Below are 8,362 nucleotides of genomic sequence, written 5' to 3'. Positions count from 1 at the left end.
AAGATGACGCGCTACTCCTTGAGGAAGACCGTCTTCAGGCTGCTATATGAGCTGCTCACTACCAGCAAGCTTTGCGCCACTACCATAGCCACAAAGTTAACGCCAGAAGTCTCGAGGAAGGCGACCTTGTTCTTCGGCATGTTCAGTCCGCCAAGAATTCCAACAAGTTGACGCCGAAGTGGGAAGGCCCTTACCGGGTGAAACGAGTCACTAGGCCTGGCGCTGTCCGCCTTGAGACCGAAGATATCATTCCGGTGAGCAATTCCTGGAACATTGAGCATCTTTGTAAGTTTTACCCGTAAGGCGCGGTTGCCGGAACCTGTTCCGGCAACCACCTTTTGTACAAGTCTTGCCGCTGTTGCATGTAATCCTTTGTACAAAGCCGGGTGCAGACCCCGTGCATAAGTAAAGCTCATATGCTCCACACATCTTGTCAATTTCATGCTTTCTATTTTTTGCATATGTGATCTGACACTTTGTGCAGCACCTACTCCCTGGTAAGCAATAACGAGCTGTAAGGCTCCTTATCTTTATTTTCTCCTCTTTCTTTTTTCTCAAGGAAAGGAAGGTTCCCTCGCCCACAAGTTTGCCGGGGGGGAAAGGAGAAGATAATAGTATGGACCAGGCGTCGTTCAAGAAAGTTTCGCCTTACCGGGAAGCAAGCAACAGAAAAGCTAAGTTGCCAAAGTTTGAGCAATCAGATTTTTTAAAATTTTAAGTTATCTCCCTTGAACGACTGCACTTTGTATGGAAAAACTGTGCGCGGAGGAACCAACTCGTCGCTAGTTGCGCCCTTACTTTGTTTCGGGTCTGCTCAACAACTTAAGTGAGCTGCGACTAGTTGCGACACCGGCAAGTTCCCTAAAAGCGTAGGGCAAAAACATACAAAGGGAGGAATCAAGTAAAGGGAATAACATTGCAATCATTACCCGGAATAGGGTTATATTACAAGGTAACTTGTCGCGGCTCTAACAGATTGTTCTCATAACATGACCAGCAGCGACAAGAAAAGAAGAAAACGGGCGGCCTAGTCTACGCGATCGCCCTCAATCCTCTTGATCCCGCTCACCTTGTCCACAATGGGTGCGACAAGGGTCTTGAGCGCCTCCAGATCAGCATCTGGCGGCAGGGTCTGGAGGACGTTGGTGAGGTTGAGGCCCGGGTTGCGGAAGGCCACCTTCACCAACACCTTTTGAAGAGCTCCCGCGCAGATCTTGCGCGACTCGTCGGCCAGCTGCTTTGGGATCTTCTCCCGGAGCCGCTGGAGGGTCGTCGCCACGCCTTTGAAGAACAAGGTGAGCTTGGCGCTGGGTTGGAGGTTCTCATCAGAGGGATACCCGAGATCCTCCACCCCCAGCTGCGCCAGCTCCCTGTCGATATCTGCAGCAGCTTTCACGAGACCCTCCGTCCAGTGCTCCACATTCTCCCTAAAAGCATTCTGGGTGGCGGCAGCACTCGCCAGCAGCGCCTTGTCGTCCTTGATCTCCTCCTTCAAGGCCACCTCCTGCTCCCTGGCACCGTCCAGCGTCTTGGTCAAAGTGGTCAGCTTCAACTCAAGATCTGCGTTGGAGTCCTTGGCGGCGCTAAGCTCTTTGCCCTTCTCGGCGAGACGAACCTGCAGCTCTGAGTTGCTGTGGGCGTCCTTCTCCCGCTCACGCTTGAGCGCGGCAAGCTCTTCACCACTCGCCTTGAGATCGGCCTCCAGCTGCGCCACCTTCGTCTCCAGCTCCTTCTTGGCGGCCTCGGCAACTATGGTAGCGTCCTCTGCTTGCTTAAGGGCTCCGCTGAATTTTTTCTCACGCACGGCAAGCTCCTCCTCGTGGCTGTCGAGGTTAACTTTCCGCTGCACCAGCTCGCCCTCCTGTGCAGACAGCTTCTCAGCGGCAAGCCGCTGTTGCTCTTCAACTTCGGCCTTCTCGAGGAAGAAGGCCTTCTGCTCTTCGGCGAGTTGCTCCCGCTCCTCTGCCAGGGACCGGAGAGCTTCCTGGTTGAGACCCCAGAGCTCCTCCGCACGCTTCTCGATGTCCGCTCCCGCCTTCGCGACAAGCGCCTCGCGGGATTCCAGCTTGGCTTGCCGCGCGCGGTAGAGCGACAACAGCTTCCGCAGCAACCGCTCCTCCTCAGGCTCGCCGCTGCTGCTGCTCGGCGCATGAACCAGCGTCAACCCAGCGGAGGCGAGCACCTCTCCATCAAAGCTCTCTCCCTCGACCGGCGCCCTGGATCTTGACGCCCAGGGGAGGTTGATGAAGACGCCATCGCCGGCCTTCAAGTAGACGCCTGGCTGGGGCTCTTCGGAGCCTGGCGCTGCGGCAGCGGTGGACGGGTCGGCAATCGACGTAGCGCCTGGCGCTCCTGCGGCCTCAGGGCCGTCAGTGCGATCGCCAGACCCCTCGCCAGCTGCTGCGGCGGCAGCTTTGGCGGCCTCGTCGCCGGCGGGATCATCAGCGCCGGCTGCTTCTTCAGTGGCAGCGGCGTCGTCGGCAGCAACCTCGGTCTCCATCGGCTTCGCAGCAGATGGGTCTGATGGCCGGAAAAGTGAGAAAAGTCAAGCAAATACCCAAAAAGAAGAAGAACCCAAGGGAAGCTTTGAAGAGAAGATTACCTGTACTGGGTTCGGCAGTCGTAGTCTCCGCCGCCGGGGGGACGCTGATGTTGTCCCTTGCCGGAGTACTCTCCCTTGCCGGAGGACTCTCCCTTGGCATTTCGGGGGCGGCCTCCGGGCGCTCCTGGTGGGGCTGCTCTGCTCCTACACAAACCAACAGTCAGATGTCAGCAAAGAAAGAGTATCCATGCGCGCCTAACAGCGGAAAGCGAACCATATACTTACGCTGGGGGCTGCTCTGGAGAACAGTTGCCGGGTCCGGCAAGGTTGTCTCGGACGCACCCCCTGCTGTCGTGGTGGGTTTGTCCTCAATGACAATCACCGGGACCTTGGCTCTCTTCGCTGCTCTCTGGGCCAGAGTCCTAAAAAGGAATAAGTTCAGAGTAAAGCAAATGAGATACAAGACAAAACAGCAAGAATTGAAGAACTACAAGTACAACAAGAGAATCTTACTCTTCTTCTTCCTCGTCAGAGCTGAACACGGAGAAGTCGAAGTCCAGCTCACGTCCGGCGTGAGGAGGCGGAGGAGTAGTTTCCCTTGGCCGCTTGGCGGGAACAGTGGCGGTGGTCTAAGACGACCCCGCTCCGGCTGCCGCCGCGGCGTGAGAAACGACAGGAGCAGAAGTGGTGGTCCGGGCGGACCCCGCTCCAGTTGCCGCAGCAGCATGAGGTGCTCCCGCAGCAACAGTGCTTGCCGCGGTGGAGCGTGTCGCGCGGCGCAGCGACTGTTGACGCGCCTGCCGCCCCGCTACGTCCCCGGCCTTGTGGAGATGCCTTCTTGGTGGGGATGGAGGCTCTGCTTGTGGGGAGCTGCCTGAAGATGAGGAGGAAGAGGAGTTGATCTCCAGCGAGCCGCTCGTATCCTCGGCGGGCTCGCTCGACTCGACGTCATGCCCGGCAAGCTCTTTCTCGCCGACGAGCTCCTCTCGCTCGGCACGGCTTGCCGCCTCTGCTTCCTCTGCCTCCTCCACGGTGAATCCAAATTCGCCCGCGGCTGCGGCTGCCGCCGCCTCTTCCAGCCTAGTGGCGATGCGTGTCATCTCCGCATCGGTGGTGTCGCGGGTGAGGCTATTCTTTTCGTCGGAGCGGACCGGCACTTATACCAAGCCATCAAAGAACTCCTGCACGACGTCGTCTGCAGGCTCTTGCCAAGTTGGGACAATTCCATGCGAATCGCACAGTGGCATCATTGCACGGATGCAGTCGAGCGCGGAGTTGTTGCACAGCGGAACGACACCCTTCGGCAACCTGAACACTTCGGGATGTTGAGGGTCGTACTTGAACAGCTCCTGGAGCATCGCGTTAAGCTCTAGAACAGTGAAGTTGAAGTTGAGGCCCAGATGCAGCCTCATGATATCCGCCGCATTCTTGAATTCCCAGGCGGGTCTCCTCCGTTCCTGCAGGGGGGCAATGCGGCAGCAAAGAAAATCTGCGCCAACAGCGCCTACAGTGAGCCCGGCAAGCCTGAGGCGTTGGATCCGGGTGACGGTAATCTTCAGCCTATCGTCTTCTGGGGCCACGTCACTCCAATCGCTGCCGCGTGCTACTAGGGCTTGGCGCCGGGCGGTAAATGGCTGCGGGTTCTCCTCGACAATCCAGCACCAGTCTGCTCTCCATTCCTCCCACTTGTCGCGGAACTCTCCCTCCAGATAAGTGTCCTTCTTGCTGGCCCTCGAGATCCAGGCGATTCCGCCGGATAAAGGCTCTCCTCTCTCTACTCGGGGCATAAAGAAGTGGTGAAAAAGGGCTACATTGGGATAGACTCCGACAAAGTTTTCGCAGAGATGTGCGAAAACTGCCATGGTCAGAACAGCATTGGGGGTGAAGTCAAGGAGGCGGAACCCGTAGGTGTTCATAATATCGCAGAAAAACTCAGAGAAAGGCGGGCAGGGCCCGCAGTAGAAGAACAAGGTGAAGAAAGGATATCCATTTGGAGCCATTTTCCAAGCGGCGGCTGGAAGTACCTTCGTGCGCGGATGCGCTCGCGTCTCCATCGACCAGAAGGGGTAGTAATTCTCCCTCAGCTCCCTCGCGGCGAGCTTGGGGGGGAAGATTGCCCGCTCCATTCGCAGCGCCGCAAGCCGCTGCGCCTCGGTCGACTTCACAACCTTCCCTTTGTCGGCTCTCGGAGCCATGGCGGAAGTGGTGGAGGAGGTCGACGGCGTTGGTGGTGCTGGTGGCGATGGGGGGCGGGGCGCTGCTCTCTTTCAGCTTTGGGAAGACGAAGGAGTGGCGGAGGTTTCCGAGATTGGAGTAGCAACCGGCGAATGGGCGAACTACCCCCGTTTCCCATGCTTATAAAGAGGGAGGGGGCGGACGTTCCGCCTTTCCGAATAAAGAAACCACCCACGATCTCTCCCACGACGCCGCATTCAACGCGTGCCGTTCGGGGAGGGCGCGATGGATACGGGGAGAGATACGGCGTAACCCAGGCCGCGCGTGCCCGTGCCCTGTTTTGGGCCTGGCCCAACAGCGCTCGGCACCGTGTATGGCCCAGGCCCGGGGGCTCCTGTCGGTGTACTAGAGTAGGGGTACCCTAGTATCCCGAACTTGTGCATGGGCAGTCGCAGCATCCCGCGGCAAGGCTTGCCGGGTGACCGCCAAGGTCCTCCGTGGTTCCTTTGGAGCCATTCAAGGACAAAGTATCCAAGCCAAGGAGACAAGACCCCGGCAATAGGAGCTTGCCGGGAAGGCCAACCAAGGCATCTCAAGGAACTTGCCGCGACGCGCCACGCATCCCGGCAAGGCCCGGTGAGCGACAAGCTCCCGGACACGACAAGACAACGACCGCGGCAAGGCGCTTGCCGCGGAAAGCCACCACTCTGTGCCCGCGCTCCAGCACATCCACCAACGTGTCGCTCTGGGACCCTTCCAGGCTTACGTGGTGGGAGGCTGTGCACCCAGCGGTGCGCAGTGGCAAGCGGCACTGACAAGATTGCCATCGTGGCGAGCGGTGGCGTCCCTGACGGTCCCTTTTGCACTATTTAGGCGATGCAGACGGGCATTTAATGCCCTGGTCCCCTACCGTCAGGGTTAGGTATGATACACTGTAGCAGGTAGCTGTACCAACCGCAACACCTTTCCATTTTTACCCTTGTCTACGTTGCCACCTGTCGGTGACCCCTTGAGCATATAAAAGGAGGCCCATGCGCAACGTAGAGGGGGGGGGAGGAAGAGAACACTCACGCTCGGTCTCGTTGGCTGCTGGGGTGTAATGTAGCACTCCGCGCTCCCGAGCAAGAACTCAATACAAACCACAAAGCAGGAGTAGGGTTTTACGCATCCGTGCGGCCCGAACCTGGGTAAACTGCTCGTGTGCTTCGCCTCGATCCGCTCTTCGTGCGACCCTCGCCCCCGCCGAACCGAAAGGGACTCGGTCCGCCGGTCCCATAGGTGCTCGTGGATTAGTCCCCCGACAATCCCCAAACATCTATAAAACATATCCATTTTATTATTTGGACTCCCTAGCCTATTTTTCTCGACCGCCCGATTTCGATCGGAGGGTCCAACCTAAATCGTTTTTACCTATATATAGTCCACCGCCTTCTAAATCAGATCAAATCCAAGTCTAAACCTACCCCTAGACCCTCCCCTAACCTCTCAGCCGCCGGCCACCTACTCCCACTCCTCAATTTCTGCAGCCACCCTCTCCCCCGCCGCCACTTGGCGCCTCCTCCACCATCAGCCGTCGTGGCCCGTGAAGCCCATCCGGGGCCCGCCCGGGCATGGATCTCCCCACCGTTGCCCGTACGCCACTCCCGAGCTTCTCCCGCTCGATCTGGGGCATCCCCGCGCCGGCCGAACCTCCTCCTCCTCCTCACATCGTCGCTGTCCAGCGCCGTCGTCGGACAAGCCGACCAGGCCAGTACCCCGCAGCTCCTGCTCCTTTTCCCTGACCGTCTCTTTCTCCTCCTCCCTCTAACCTCTCTCTCCCGCCATGTTCAAGGTTCCCCCATGGCCGCCGGATCGGGGTGCCGCCGCAGTCGTCCTGCCTGTTTCCGGTGTCCTCTACCTCTGCCTCGCCCGGATCAGGTGGATCCGACAAGCTCTTCGCCGCTGTCGTCTGCATCGAGCTCCTGCTCGGCCCCTGCTGCAGGAACGAGTCATGGACAAACTAGGCATGTCCCGCGTTGACCCTCTGCATTGGCCGCGTCTAGCTGTTCGATCCGCCTGCGCCTCGCCTCGATCTGGAGAGGCCCAGCTCCATCCCCCGTCGGGCTTGCTGCAGCTGGCCTGCGTCCCCGGCCCAGTTCCAGCGCCCCATCCCAGATCCGCCGGCCCAAGAGGCCCATGGGTGAGCAGCACACCCCCAGCGCCCACTGCATTGTTGGCCGAGCAAGTTTCAGCCCATATAGTATTTTTTTCCATCGGGACGAATTTAGCGATTTTTCCAGAGACTGCTAGTTTTGCAGAAACACCCTTGCACTTCATGCATATCCTAACTAATTAACCGTGCATCAGATTAAAATAAACTTAATATAAAAAAAGCTTAGAATTGCATCTAGTTTCATAATATTTCATTTTCGTCCATGTTTAAAATGTTTAAAATGTTGTTTGGTTAAATTTGCTCCTATGCCATGTTAAAATGATTTAATTCATAACTATTCAACCGTAGCTCCAAATCTAACAAACTTTATATGTAAATGGGGTAGAAAAATGCCTAGTTTAACATGGTGACCTTTATTTGCACGTTAAACAAACTCTAAAATTATGTTAAGGGCAGAACCGCACCAAATCTATTAGATGCTCATGAGGAGTTTCCGGAATTGTTGTTCGTTGTTTCCGGCCTCATTTAAACTTGCCTAAATGTTTAGTTTTCTTATGCTTCCCCTCTTGCCATGCTAACAACATTTAATATTGTTGAGTACCTAAACGAGAGAGAACTAAATAACTTGAATGTGGTTATTCGTCAATATGCAACGGAGTTGCATATTGAGCTCCACTTAATTTGTAGGATTGTTTGTGCACTTTGCCATGCCATGCATATTTAAACCGGACATGCACCATACTTGATTGTGCATCATGCCATGATTATGTGTTGGTTGTTTACCATGATTGTGTGCTTCTTTTCGGTGTTTTCTTCTTCGGGTTGGATCCGGTAACGTCGTGCTTGTGAGGAACTGTTCGACTATGACCGTTTGTCTTCTTCATGGACTCGTTCTTCTTCCTTGCATTTCAAGAAAGATGATCATACCCTCGAAATCACTTCTATCTTTGCTTGCTAGATGCTCGCTCTTTTTCTATGCCTATGCTGCGATACCTACCACTTGCTTATCATGCCTCCCATATTGTTGAACCAAGCCTCTAATCCACCATGTCCTAGCAAACCGTTGTTTAGCTATGTTACCACTTTGCTCAGCCCCTCTTATAGCGTTGTTAGTTGCAGGTGAAGATTGAAGTTTGTTCCTCGTTGGAACATGGAGATGTTGTTCCTTGTTGGAACATGTTTACTTGTCGGGATATCACAATATATCTTCTTTAACTAATGCATCTATATACTTGGTAAAGGTGGAAGACTCGGCCTTATGCCTAGTGTTTTGTTCCACTCTTGCCGCCCTAGTTTCCGTCATATCGGTGTTATGTTCCCAGATTTTGCGTTCCTTACGCGGTTGGGCTATAATGGGAACCCCTTGACAGTTCGCCTTAAGTAAAGCTCTTCCAGCAATGCCCAACATTGGTTTTACCATTTGCCACCTAGCCTTTTCTTTTCCCTTGGGAGTCCCGCTCCTGAGGGTCATCATTATTTTACCCCCCCCCCCC

This window comes from Triticum aestivum, chromosome 1A (assembly GCF_018294505.1).
Source record: "Triticum aestivum cultivar Chinese Spring chromosome 1A, IWGSC CS RefSeq v2.1, whole genome shotgun sequence".
In the NCBI taxonomy this organism is placed as follows: domain Eukaryota; kingdom Viridiplantae; phylum Streptophyta; class Magnoliopsida; order Poales; family Poaceae; genus Triticum; species Triticum aestivum.
The sequence above is the reverse complement of the archived record's forward strand: the minus strand, read 5'-3'. Positions refer to the sequence as shown.